The 12899-nt window shown below is 39.7% G+C and overlaps 1 pseudogene; it reads right to left on the bottom strand.

Annotated features, from left to right (window-relative positions):
* Nucleotides 1-890: 890 nt before the first annotated feature.
* LOC131912845 (60 kDa heat shock protein, mitochondrial-like) lies at nt 891-1819 on the bottom strand (annotated as a pseudogene).
* Between the last annotated feature and the right edge of the window lie 11080 nt (nt 1820-12899).

Below are 12899 nucleotides of genomic sequence, written 5' to 3'. Positions count from 1 at the left end.
TCTTTATGGTATTAACTTTAAACAAAATTTTATTACATGAAGATTGTCACATAATTGAAGTGCATAGCTATTCTTACTCCCCACAGAAAGACTACTTCTGAACTGCCCATCTAGTGATCAAAGGTACTAAATCCTGATTGTAATAGAATACATAGTAGTAGAGATGCCTCAGTGATATAAGTTGAGTGTAGGACACTGGTACATACCTCTGGCATTCAGTATCAGGAATGTACAAATGTCTTTATTCAAAATTAGAAAGGTATGACAATGCCAGTAGTCATATATTATCAACTGAAACTGGTAACTGACAGTGATCTGCCAGCCTTTTCTTCACCCATTTTCTTCAACTGACTTCTCTGAAGTTATTGGTAAGGAACCTGCCTTGAGCATCTTGTCATAGTCCCTGATAATGCCAAAGTAATGTTCTAGGAATTAGGATGTGCCACCTCTGATAATCCTCCCTTTCCACCCATTGAGCCCATTCTAGGGTCCTTCTCTCTTTTTTAAAATTTATTTATTTATTATGTATACAGTGCACATATTCCTGCAGGCCAGAAGAGGGCACCAGATCTCATTACAGATGGTTGTGAGCCACCATGTAGTTGCTGGGAATTGAACTCAGGAACTTTGGAAGAGCAAGCAGTACTCTTAACCTCTGAGCCATCTCTCCAGCCCCGGTCCTTCTCTTCTTTAGGAACTTCTGTGATTATAATTTCTGTCATAGTGAACAGAGTAGCATCCAGTAAACAGCTCTTACAATCTTTGTTAAATCAATGATTCCCTTTCCCACCACGTTCACAAAATCATCAAGCATAACATCAAAACCAACTTCAGAGGAACTTTGCAGAATAGTCTCACTATCAAAGATCCTTAAACATCTAAATTCTTAGTCATTGCAGGGATTTTGAGTACTCTTTTAATAATTTTATACCAATTTTCTGATCTATATTAGCACACTTTAGTGAATCCAAGACTGGGATGCATAGAAATTGACCAGTTCTAGAAGGCCAGCTTTTAGTGAAAAGTAGTGAACTTAGAGCTTCTCTATCAACATCTTTAGTGATTATGAGTAAGAGCTTCTGATAACCACCGGCAATTTCTAGAGGAGGTACAATGGACTGGATACTATAAATTTTCTTTTCATGTAACAGAGATCTTGCAATTCACATTTTGACCTTTTGTTGTATTGATCCTTGATTATACTTCATGGCTTTTGATGATTTCTAATTCATCATTCAGTGTTTTTCCATCTCTCACTGTGACACTTTTTCTTCCAACCTAATTGCATCAGAAATGATGTTTCCATTTTTCTGTCTTCATGTGCAGAAATTGTAGCAACCTGAGCAATTTCTTCAAGGGTTGTCACAGGTTTAGACTGCTTTTTCAGTCCAGCAATTGCAGCACCAACAGCAACATTATACCTCACCTGATTTCCAGTGTGTTAACATCTTTGCTGATCCTCTCAAAGCCTTTCTTGGCCATAGAGCACACCAGAACAGTAGCAGTGGTGGTGCCATCCCTAGCCTCTTCATTTATGTTATTGGCAACACTTTGAACAAGTTATCTCTAGTACTTTTATATTTATCCTTTAAGTCAATTGACTTTGCAAAGGTTACACCATATTTTCTTGCTTGGGGACTTGTTCAGCTCTGTTTATAATCAGCATCCTTCCTTTGGCCCCATTGTAATAGATACAGTATTGGCTAAAAGGTCCACACCTTGAGCAACAGGCTCAGGTGTCTGCACCAAAATTTATATCTTTGGCATAAGCTCAGGACACTGGTCTCATCTGTAGAAGGACTATGAATAGTTGAAGCATTTTTGCGGGGAACTGGTGAGAGCTCTTGAATCAAGTCAGACTATCACTATGAGTGAGGGGAGATGTCTTTATTTTTTATTCTAACTTGACTGAATGGCCTTGGCTACTTCGGGTGGCATCAGAGAAGTTTAGTTGACTTTGCAAAGCTCTCTGTTTAGATGCAGTCGTGGTGGCTGGTCAGCCTGCATTGTAGTCTGGAGCATGTATAAGTGGCATGGATGCTGCTTAGGTGTTTGTTTGTTTTTAATTTTTTTCAACTTGACACAAGGTAGGGTCAACTGGGAAGAGAGAAACTCAATTGACAAAATGCTTTGATTAGATTGCTTATATGCAAGATGATGTGAGTGTTTTCTTGATTAATGACTTAAAAGGGGGGGGGGGTTAGCCCATTGTGGAAGATGCCATCCTTGGGGAGGTGTTCTTGGGTGACATAAACAAGCAAGCTGAGCAAGCCATGGAGAGCAAGCCAGTAAACAGAGTTCCTCTATGGCCTTTGCTTTAGCTCCTGCCTCCCAGTTCCTGCCCTGCTTGAGTTCCTGCCCTGGCTTCCCTTGATGATGAACTGTAAGCCAAATAAACCCTTTCCTCCCCATATTGTTTTTGGTCATGGTGTTTTATCACTGCAACAGAAACCAAACTAGGATGCATGGTAAGGAAATGCTGTCTGATTGTCCCACGAGGCTAACAGTCCTACATGCATCAGGAGTTGATTCCTGTCTCAGGAAAGAAGCACTTTAACCAGACTTACAGAGATTTGTCTGTAATCTAGAGCCCATTCTTACAACTTGTAAGGCTGCAGCAGTTGCTCTGGTAAACAGCCGCTGCTGGTGGCAGATCTGCCCTGTAGATAGATCTGTATGAGAAACCAAATGAAAAGCCAAACCCACTAAGAATACATATGTTTTCTTTCTTAACGAAAAATGTTTTCACTTGAAATAGAATTACATCACTTCTTCCTCCATTTCCTTCTTCCATCTACTTCCAGTTACCCTCCCTCAACCCCTCCCATGGCCCCCACAGTAAGAGAGCTCATCCCTAGGAGAGGCTAATTCTCCTCTTATCAGTCAATAGATAGAAGCTTTGTTAGATAGATAGTTCTTTGTTTAAACGTGGTACCCTGGGAAATTTTCTCCATTCATATTGACATGTCCATTGATACTACTATTGTTCTGGTCTGATTTATGCATCCATTTCTAGGAGAGATTGTTCCCAGCAGACTTCCTGGTATTCTGGCTCTTTCATTCTCCCCAATTTTTTTCATGATATCCCTGAGACAGAGATGTAGTAGCTATAATGTAGATGCATCTGTTGGGGCTGGGCCCCCCCAAACTGTTAACCTCTCTCTGATTATGTCCAGCTGTAGTTTTGTGGTAGTCTCCATTTACTGTAAAGAGAGACTTCTTCAATGAAGGGTGGTAGCTAAACTTTCTGTGGATATAAGGATAAGATTTAAAATTCAGTAAGGAATTGTACCATTCTAGCAAAATGACAGTAGTAGATTCTTTTCTAGGGTTCATGACCTCAATAGTCCTGGGAAGTCAGCTGGGTTTCCAGTACCCAGCACGCTTTCCCTCCTGTTGAGTGGACCTTAAGTCCAATTAGATAGTTGTTGGGTGTCACCATCATGTGAAGGCTACTTTGTACCTTTACAGATACCTTATCATGCTGGCAATGGCCATAGCCCATAGGTTCTGCAGCTGTGTAGGACTGTCTAATTGTTTCCCTCCCTTGGCAGCATGCATAGTGTTTTCTGGCACTATGGAAGCTGGACAATAGGGAAGAGGCTTTCAGGCTAGATCCAGCTGGAGTCATTCAAGTTGTGTATCCTAAGTGTGTGGTTTCTCCAGCAGTAGGCACATACCTTCAACCTCTGAGCAGCCAGGGGCTACATCATTAATCAATATCACTTCTGGAGTTGCTTGGACTACCCTCACCAACCCTTTGAGAGGAAGTTTCTCCTGTTTGGTACTAGGGTTTTTGTTAATCTATGTTCTTTTGTGAGGAGCATGTCAGCCTGAGTGGCTTAACTTCCTTTAAGACATATATGTATTATACATGTGAGTGTGTATGTGTGTGCACATACATGTGTGTATGTATACACATACACCAATGTATATTGTGAATAATTTTAGGTAAATATAACTTTGAGGCTTTAACAAACAACCTTAGTGTTATTTAGCCTTCCTTCTCCTTCTGTATGTTTCTTTAGGAACATAGAGAAGTTTTTAAGTTTAAAACAACATTAAAATATGTATGAGTTGACCTAAAAAGAAACCCAGAGAAATGGGCTTTTCAAAGGCAAAATTTGATTCAAGAGAGGCAGAGCATGGGAATCTGTGCCATGGCAAGCCTACAGGCTTATAGAAGGAAGTCGAGCTTTGAGAGGCAAAATTAGGAGGGTTATGTAAGTTGCTGTGAGGCAAAGCAAACTCTGGTTACAGAGTCTGTTGTGGGAGGTGATGCCAGTTCATTAGTGGAGACTGTGTGATATAAATGCCTATAAATGTCTATCCAGTTGGCCGCCCATGTGACCCTGAGTAAGCTGAGGTTTGCTGGAATCTTTTGCCAGAGTTTCTGGTACAGGCAACTATGAGTGAGGACCCTCCCTCCATGGCCCACCTCTGTTTAGCCAGATTTAACCATAGCAGCTTCATCTTGATTTTGACAACTTTCACAAAAGTAGGCATAAACCCTTATCATCTAACAACAAAATAGTAAATCAAATCTGAACAAAAGTATAAAACCTGTAAGATGTAAAGGAGCAGTACTGATGGAATATGGCTGTTTGGGGGCTTTGTTTGATTTTGGGTACCACTAACTTGTAGGTTTATTATTCAGTGATAATTTCAGTAGCAAAGAATGTTCTAGGAGTATGTGAATAATTGCCCATGCTTAGAAACAAAGCTTTCTCTCAAGAGAGAAACTACTTGGTTTTTGCTCAGCATGGGTGTGACATTAAGCATTAGGACCACCTCAGACAGAGGTTGGAGTTCAATGCAGAATCTCACTCACAGTTAAAGGCTACTTTCTAGAGGCAGAATGGTCCCAAACTCTTAATACATCCTTACATGGATTGGAGTATGTGTGTATGTGAAACTCTTCTGTTAGTTTCCCTACCCATGGGGAGCCCTACATCTTATCTAACATGATTCTTATTTCTATACAGAAGGATGGTTTGGAGGAGTTAGTAAGTAAAATAGGAAAAAGAAGTTTACCATTGCCATTAATTTATTTACAAATCTTTGAAATTAAGTTCCATCCCACGGTTCAAAGTTTGCCTTGTTGGGTGTTGCATCATCGTACTTTCCCTTTTACTAGACACTTCTCTTGTTAAATTTCATTAGATTAGAACATTGTCAAACTTTCATCCAAACTCTCCATCTCCTAATTGCTAAAAAAAGGGTGTTGGACTTATATCTTTATGGATGTTAAAATAATTAAGTAATGACTCAGGAATTAAGTAACTGTACAGCTTTTTAATATCAATTTTGGCATTGGCATTGCCAACACATCAACTATTATTTGAAAAAGCATCAGCAGACATATCTTTTTAAAGGAGCCTAAAGTGGATTAAAGGCATTCATTGGCATCTCTGTCCTCCTTTTCACTCTCCTTTCTCACTCTCTGTCTCAAAAATGTGTCCCAAATAATTACAGTTATTGTTTTGGTCAACACTGGAGATAGGCAAAGTACCCTTGGTTTGAATGTCCCTTCTACCCTAAAATACAAGGAAAGAAGTACAAGTTATAGTCTTAAGGAATAGCAACTGGTGTCTTACAGAATTAACTCCTCCAATGCCAATCATTTGAAAATCAATAAATATTGAGGAATTTCAATGATGATCAGAGGAAGCAAAAATCTTAAAATATAACTGATATGAAATTAGTGAAATTGGTAATGTTAACTGTTGCACTTTGGAGCTCCCCGAATTCAGTTGTTGACCCCGTTATGATAGGCTCAAAAACTGAGGCCCAAAGCTCCTTCCATCCCCTGGGGACTCAGCCTCTTGGTGAAGACCCAGGGTCTCCATAGTTCTTCCTGGTGACCCACTTAACCTTTCCTTCTAGTCCCTTTCTAGTCCCTTGTGACTCAGACAACTCACAGAACCTCTGTCTGCCAGGACCTACAGCTGCCTCACTAGGCTGGGACTCAGATAAGAGTATCACTCACCCTCATCAGAGACCCACAGCTGGACAGTGTGAAGAGAGTGAGAGACTTTGGAGCACTCAGCCATAAATGGTATGTCTTTATTAACCCTCTCTCCTCAAGGATCAAGGATCTATGCAGAAAAGGAGATAGAAAGATTCCAAGAGCCAGAGGAAGTGGATGACTCCAAAGAAACAAGGTGACTGATACACGTATGCACAAGACCTGCACAGGTTCAAACCAAACCAAATCCCTGCACTGAGATGGGAAGTATAAATAAACTCCCACCACTAACAAAGAAGTTGTTTGCAACTGATACCTGCTGGGAAAAGGAAAAATCAGTATTATCCAATAGAGCATCAACCACACTCTGTGGAAGGCTCCATACCCAGGCGTAGCTGGCCAACACAAAACAGACTGCATGACTTTTTTTAGTGTGCCTTTTGTTTTATTTTGGTATTATTTGTCTTTTTTATTTTCTTATTTTTAGTTTGTCTTATTTTTGGTAGTTTTTCTTTCTTTTTTATTTTTGAGAGAACATGAAGTTGGGCCAGTATGGAGGTAGGGAGGATCTAGGAGAAGTTGGGGAGGGAAGGATTGTGATCAAAATATATTGTAAATTTAAAAGATAATTTTAAAAAATTAAAAAGGAAAAAGGAATAAAAGGTGAGGCCTCATGTGAAATATGGGAATGGCATTTTTGTTTATAAATGAAGTAAAGGGAGGCACTTTTTCCTGCACAGGAACAGACATCAAGATCTAGGGAAGACACATTCAAATCACAGAATTCCCAAACCGTCACGTTAAACTGTGGCTTCTAACACTGCAGGCCTGGGGCCCTCTGGGATTCTGCTTTTCTAATAGGCTCTCAGAGAAAGCTGGTGCTGTGGCTTGGGAGTCAGGAACTTCTGCAATGACGATAAGACTGAGCAGTTAATACTACATGCATCTGTTTGCTTAGTAAACAATTTGGATTTTGGAAAATCTGCCCTTGCTTTCTTAGCAATCCCAGAGGATAGTCACATACACTTATTTGGTCTCTGTACTCAACATGTGTCTTTGAAAGCGTGACATACAGTAGCAGGCACTCAGAAGAAAGTGACGTTGTGCTTTCCCAGGGACTTTTTGGAGATAAATTGAAAACAAATAAAATTAGAGAATGTTGGGTAATTATGGCACAAAAAGTTTGAGTGACTTAATTATATAGTCACTCCCTAGGTAAGTTATGTGGAGGACTGGCTTGAAGAGGTTGGGCATTCTCCTTTGTCTCTCTGTCTCTGTCTCTGTCTCTCTGTCTCTCTCTGTCTCTCTCTGTCTCTCTCTCTCTCTCTCTCTCTCTCTCTCTCTCTCTCTCTCTCTCTCTCTTGTTAGATTTTAACTGCACAGTGGCTAAGAGTCATGTCCCCAAGTCTTGTAAATCGAGTCTATCATGAGATAAGCCTTTCTGGGGGCTTTCATGTTTAAGTGTACTTTTTTAATGCTCTTGAATTAATAAATTCTGGTAACTAAATGCCTCCATGTAATCCCAACTATGTGGTTACCTAAACAAGACCCAAATAATGACAACACCATTATTGGTGACATGCCAGTGTGGATGGGGAAGTTTTACAAAGCTTAACCTCTGGATGGAGAACTATAGGCAATCAATGGCTGCTTTGAGAGAGAAAATCAGTCCCCTCCCAGCTCCCGCCACAGGGATGAACTTCCTGATAAGGTTATCCATTCCCAAGTGGTTAGTCCCTGGCACATGTACATAAGAGCTACACTACATGGGTTTAGTAGGACATGTGCATGGAAGTGTGTGTGTGTGTGTGTGTGTGTGTGTGTGTGTGTGTGTGTGTGTAAAACAACAGAAGATGATGAGGTCATGAATTTGAGAGATAATAGGGGACATGGGAGGAATTGAAGGGGGAGAAAGAGTGGTAGAAATGATGTAAATACAAGGCATACATGGCATTATAAAAATTAAAAAGCCAACATTTTCAGGTTTAATGATATTAAAGACAAGATTTCAGTGATAGAAGCTACAGCAGATACTCCACATCTAACAAGAGAGTATATTCTGACTTTTAAAAAAATAGACTTTAGAGTTAGAAGGACTGAGAAGTGATGTTTCAGCACACAATGTCCCCTCTGCATGATAAGCAGAGGTACAGTCCTAAAGAGATGTAGTGGCTGAAGCTCAACCAGCTGGCTGACAGCGCAACCTCCATCCTCACTTTGGCCAGTGGACATCACATCAAGTGCTAAAAGGGCCAAGTAGGAAATGCAATTTAAAGTCATAAACTATAAAACAAATGTGACTGTAAGCAATCTGGCAAATAAGATGGGGGAAATTTACAGCTGAGGAGTCACTTGGAACATCACTGCCACACAGAGTCAACTAAGGACATGAACATGGGGGCTGAGTACAGTCAAAATGTGTGCTTCAAAAATAATTTGGGAACTCAGAATTAGATATAAAATACTAATCCCAAGTGGAAATAAAAACACCATGTGTTAAGCAAGCACACGTGCAGGGAAGATGTGTGCTTGGGGCTACCTCTGATCTTGGATCTGGATTTGTGGTGCTGCTCTCAGCAGTTCCCAGCAGTCTCTGGAGTTCCTCAGAGTCTGCTCAAGGAACTGAGGGAAGCCAAGTACGAGGGGTTCTTGTCCTTCCAACACTATAGCAACAGAGTCTCCACATGATGTGTACTTGAGGAAGGGTTCACTTGATATCTTTTTCATTGCCACTGAAAGAGGAAAATTGGGGTCAGAGGTCATCTTATTCTCCTTGAGGCAAAAATATTGTCCAAGGAGGAAAATGAAACTTCAAAATAAATGAGGTGTTAACTGTTCCGAGAGGAGCTACCCTGTTAGGTCTTGGTTAAGTTTCCCCAATAATAATAATGAATCAGATATCTTCAGCATTTATTATTAAATATTACTTGTGAAATATATGTATACTTCATACATATATCTCATCATATGTCATCTTTCATAGGTATTTAGAATTGCTTATAGGACCATGGGTGAATATCATCAGAACTCTGCTTTTAAAATAAAAATTAGGAAGTCAATTATTATAATATTTTAACTTTAAAATGTTAATCCTAAGTGTGTAAGAGAGACTGAAAAGGAGGATTTTTAAAATAACATTTTTGTTCTTCATTGAAATTTCTATACAATATGTTTTGATCATATTCACATCTCTTTCCCAACTCCTTCCAGATCTACCTCTAACTCCCTGACCACCCAACTTAGTGTTGTATTCCTTAAAAAAAAATCAAATCCAGTTTGTGTTTACCAGCTACCTAGAGTGTGGTGGTGGTGGTGGTTAGTCTATCTTTCTGGACTCACATCTGTAAAGATAACTAACTTATCTCTCCCAGTAGCTATCAAATGTCAAAGGCTCCTCAGCCAGGAATAGGACTTTGTGTCCATCCATCTTCTCCCACTCTGCCCTGGGTTTTTTGTCTAGATTGAGTTTGCATAGATATTTATATACTGTCACAGTTATGTGAATTTATATGTGCGACTGCCTTGTTCTGTCTGAAAAAACACTTTTTTCTTGAAGTCATCTGCCACTTCTGGCCCCTACAATGATTAGCCCCTATTTTTACAGTGATCCACGTGCCTTGCAAGAAGGGTGTAATAAAGATGTCTCTTTTATGGCTGTGTAGACGAAATTTCAAACAGTCTTAATAAATAAGAAACACAGAGCCAAATACAGAGGTAATAGCCAAAGAGATCAGAGAGCCATTACTACCTTATCTACCACCTTGCCACCGATGCTTCCCCAGAGAGAGCTTCTTCCTGTCTGATTTGTGTTTTTATTGCCTTCCTGTTCTGCTTTCTCATTGGCTCTAAGCCCAGCCACATGACTTCCTTGTCACTGCCTGTCTGTACAGACCTCCAGGTCTCTGTGGTTGGTACTGGGATTAAAGGCTCATGTCACCACGCTTGGGCTGTGTCCTTGACCACACAGAGACTCTGCCTGCCATGTGATTGGATTAAGGGCATGTGCTACCACCACTGGACTTCTGCTTATGACTCACTAGGTGACCTCACTATGTGACCTCTGATCTCAAGGCAAACTTTATTTATTAACATACAAATAAAATCACATTTCAGCACAATTAAAATATCACCACAGGACTGGTCACTCTTCGGTCTCTGATTCTCTGCACATTGCCCTTGTGTAGGTCTCTTTGTTAATCACTATCTATTGCAAGAAGAAGTTGCTCTGATGAGAATTGAGAGACGCACTCACCTATGAGTACAGTAGTAAGTTTTTAGGTGTTGTTTTAATAATATTTAGCAGAATAATAGCAAGGGTCTCTCCTAGGTCTATGACCTTTCTAGCCACAGGGTTTTGCCACTGATGACGGTTTCAGGTATGGATTCCATCATGGATCAGGCCTTGCATCCAATCAGAAAGTGTCAGTTATGCCCATAACACTTGCGCCACTATTACACTAGAGGCATATCTTGCCAGATCAGTCATGACTGTAGTTTGTAGGGTTCACAGCTAGGTGAGACTGATGATTACTTCTCTCCTCCAGTAGCATTGTATTGTACCTTCAACACTATGAGAGCTTATTAGTAGGGATGAAGCTTCCACGTCAGTACCTACTTCATCTCCCTGTGTCCCTGACTCAAGGATGTGGTGTCTTCAGTAGTAGGATCTTACTGTCAAATTCTTGGGGGCAACCAAGAAGCATGACAATAGCCTGTGATATTAGGGAGAAGGTCTATGTTGCTGTGGCCCTGTCCTCTCCTCTCAGAAGGGTGAGCAGCTCCAGCAGCAATGGCAGCTGTTCCATGCTATAGGTTGGGCCTGTGGGTCCAGTGGCCACACTGGCCTAGTCAATAGCGAAGAGGTGGCCCGAGGGCTGGTCCTACTCAGCAATGACATGTTCCTTTGTCCACCACAGCCAGGCTCCCATACCTGTCACTGAAGCATCTCTAGTTCTGCTTCTCTCCATTGCACATGCTGCTCTGTTCCACCATCTTTTTTTTCCAATACCATGAAACAACCTTTCAGAAGCATCTTCCCATAATACCTGCCTTTTCTTGTTGTTACAGAGACATTGCCCATTCTGCAAGCTCATTCTCTGCATCTGTGTTTTCCCTTGATGCCTTCATGGATCTCTCAGACTCCTCAGAGCAGACCTACAGCCCCTTGGGTACCAGTGGTTGCCACCATCTTGAATGAGTACAAGTCAACTTCTTTTTTCTTAACAGCTGAATAGTATTTCATTGCATACATGTATCACATTTTCATTATCCATCTATTGTTTGATGGGCATTTAGGCTGCTTCCATTTCTCAGCTGTTGGGAACAGAGCAGCAATGGACATGGATAATCAAGTATCTCTATAATGCAACATAGGATTCTTGGGGTATAATTCCAAGAGTAAAATTGTTGAGTCATGTGGTAGATCTATTAATTTATTTCCAGCTTTTTGAGCAATCTCCACAATGAGTCCATAGTTGCTATACCAGTTTACATCCCCATTAACAGTAAATTAAGTATTCCCCTTTCCACACATCCATGACAGCATCTGCTGTTATTTATTTATTGAATAAATCTTGGTTATTCTGACTGGGGTAATATGAAATTTCAAAGTAGTTTCCACTTGCATTTCCCTGATGGCTAAAGATCTGAACATTTAAAAAATGTTTCTCAGACACTTGTATTTCATCTTTTGAGAACTCTGTTTAGTTCCATCACTCATTTTTGAATTGGGTTACTTGTTTTCTTGATGTTTAGTGTTGTGAATTCTTTGCATATAATATGTTGAGATATGTCTTCTGTATCCCTAGATTCTCCAGTAACTTTATCATGAAGGGATGCTGAATTTCATCAAAGGCCCTTTTTCATCTAATGAGATGATCATGTGGTTTCTGTCCTTTAGTCTGTTTATATAGTGGATTACATTTATTGGTTTCCGACTGGGACTTGATCATGGTAGACGATATCTTTTATGTGTTCCTACGTTTGCTTTGCAAGTATTTTATTGAGAATTTTTGCAACTTTGGTTGTCAGGGAGATTGGCCTATAATTTTCTGTGTTGTTGGATCTTTGGTTTTAGTATTATGGTAATTCAAGCCTCATAAAAAATTTGGAAATGTTTCTTCCTTTTCTATTTTACGGAATAATTTGAGAAGCATCGGTGTTAGTTTTCTGAAAGTCTTGTAGAATTCTGTATTGTATCCATCTTGTCCTGGGCTTTTTCCAGTTCGAAGAGTTTTAATTACTGCTTCTAACTCATTGGTTCTTATGGGTCTATTTTAATTACTTACTTCATCTTGATTTATTTTTGGTAGGCTATAAATATCTAGATATATTTAGGAATTAATCCATTTCTTTTATATTTTCCAGCTTATTGGAATATAGATTTTAAAAGTATGTCCTTGTGATTCTCTGAATTGCCTCAGTATCTTTTGTAATGTTTCCTTTTTATTTCTGATTTTACTAATTTTGGTGTGAGAGAGTTTTTAAAATTTTTTTTTAAACTTGGAGCTAAAACTATTGTTTTTTCCTTCTCATCCTTACTGAAAATGTCAAAAGAAAAATGAGACCAGTCATGACAATATGGTGATCCAGTGGCAATTACATTAAAGATGAAGGTAGGAAAGGAATGCTTTGAGATGTGTTGTCAACTTAGTAACCATGCATGGTCTAAGACACTTGTGAGCTTCCAGAAAGGTTTATGCTGTGTCACATACAGCCATTTTACCAAGGCGAAGATTTCAACTGCAACCTGTGGCTGTGGAAAAGAGGGTCGCATATCTGGGGTTATAATATAGATTATAATTCAGCAGTTTTAAAGATTATGAAAGTTAATATGAAGTGTAGGGATCATAGAGAAACTAAGTGTTATCTATGTAGTTATTAGTTGTTTCTATGTGTGGCTTTGTTGTTTCTTTTTTCTCCTGTTTATTAA

The sequence above is a fragment of the Peromyscus eremicus genome, chromosome 6 (genome assembly GCF_949786415.1).
Source record: "Peromyscus eremicus chromosome 6, PerEre_H2_v1, whole genome shotgun sequence".
Taxonomy (NCBI): Eukaryota; Metazoa; Chordata; class Mammalia; order Rodentia; family Cricetidae; genus Peromyscus; species Peromyscus eremicus.
Note: the sequence above shows the minus strand (reverse complement) of the source record. Positions and strands in the feature narration are given on the sequence as shown.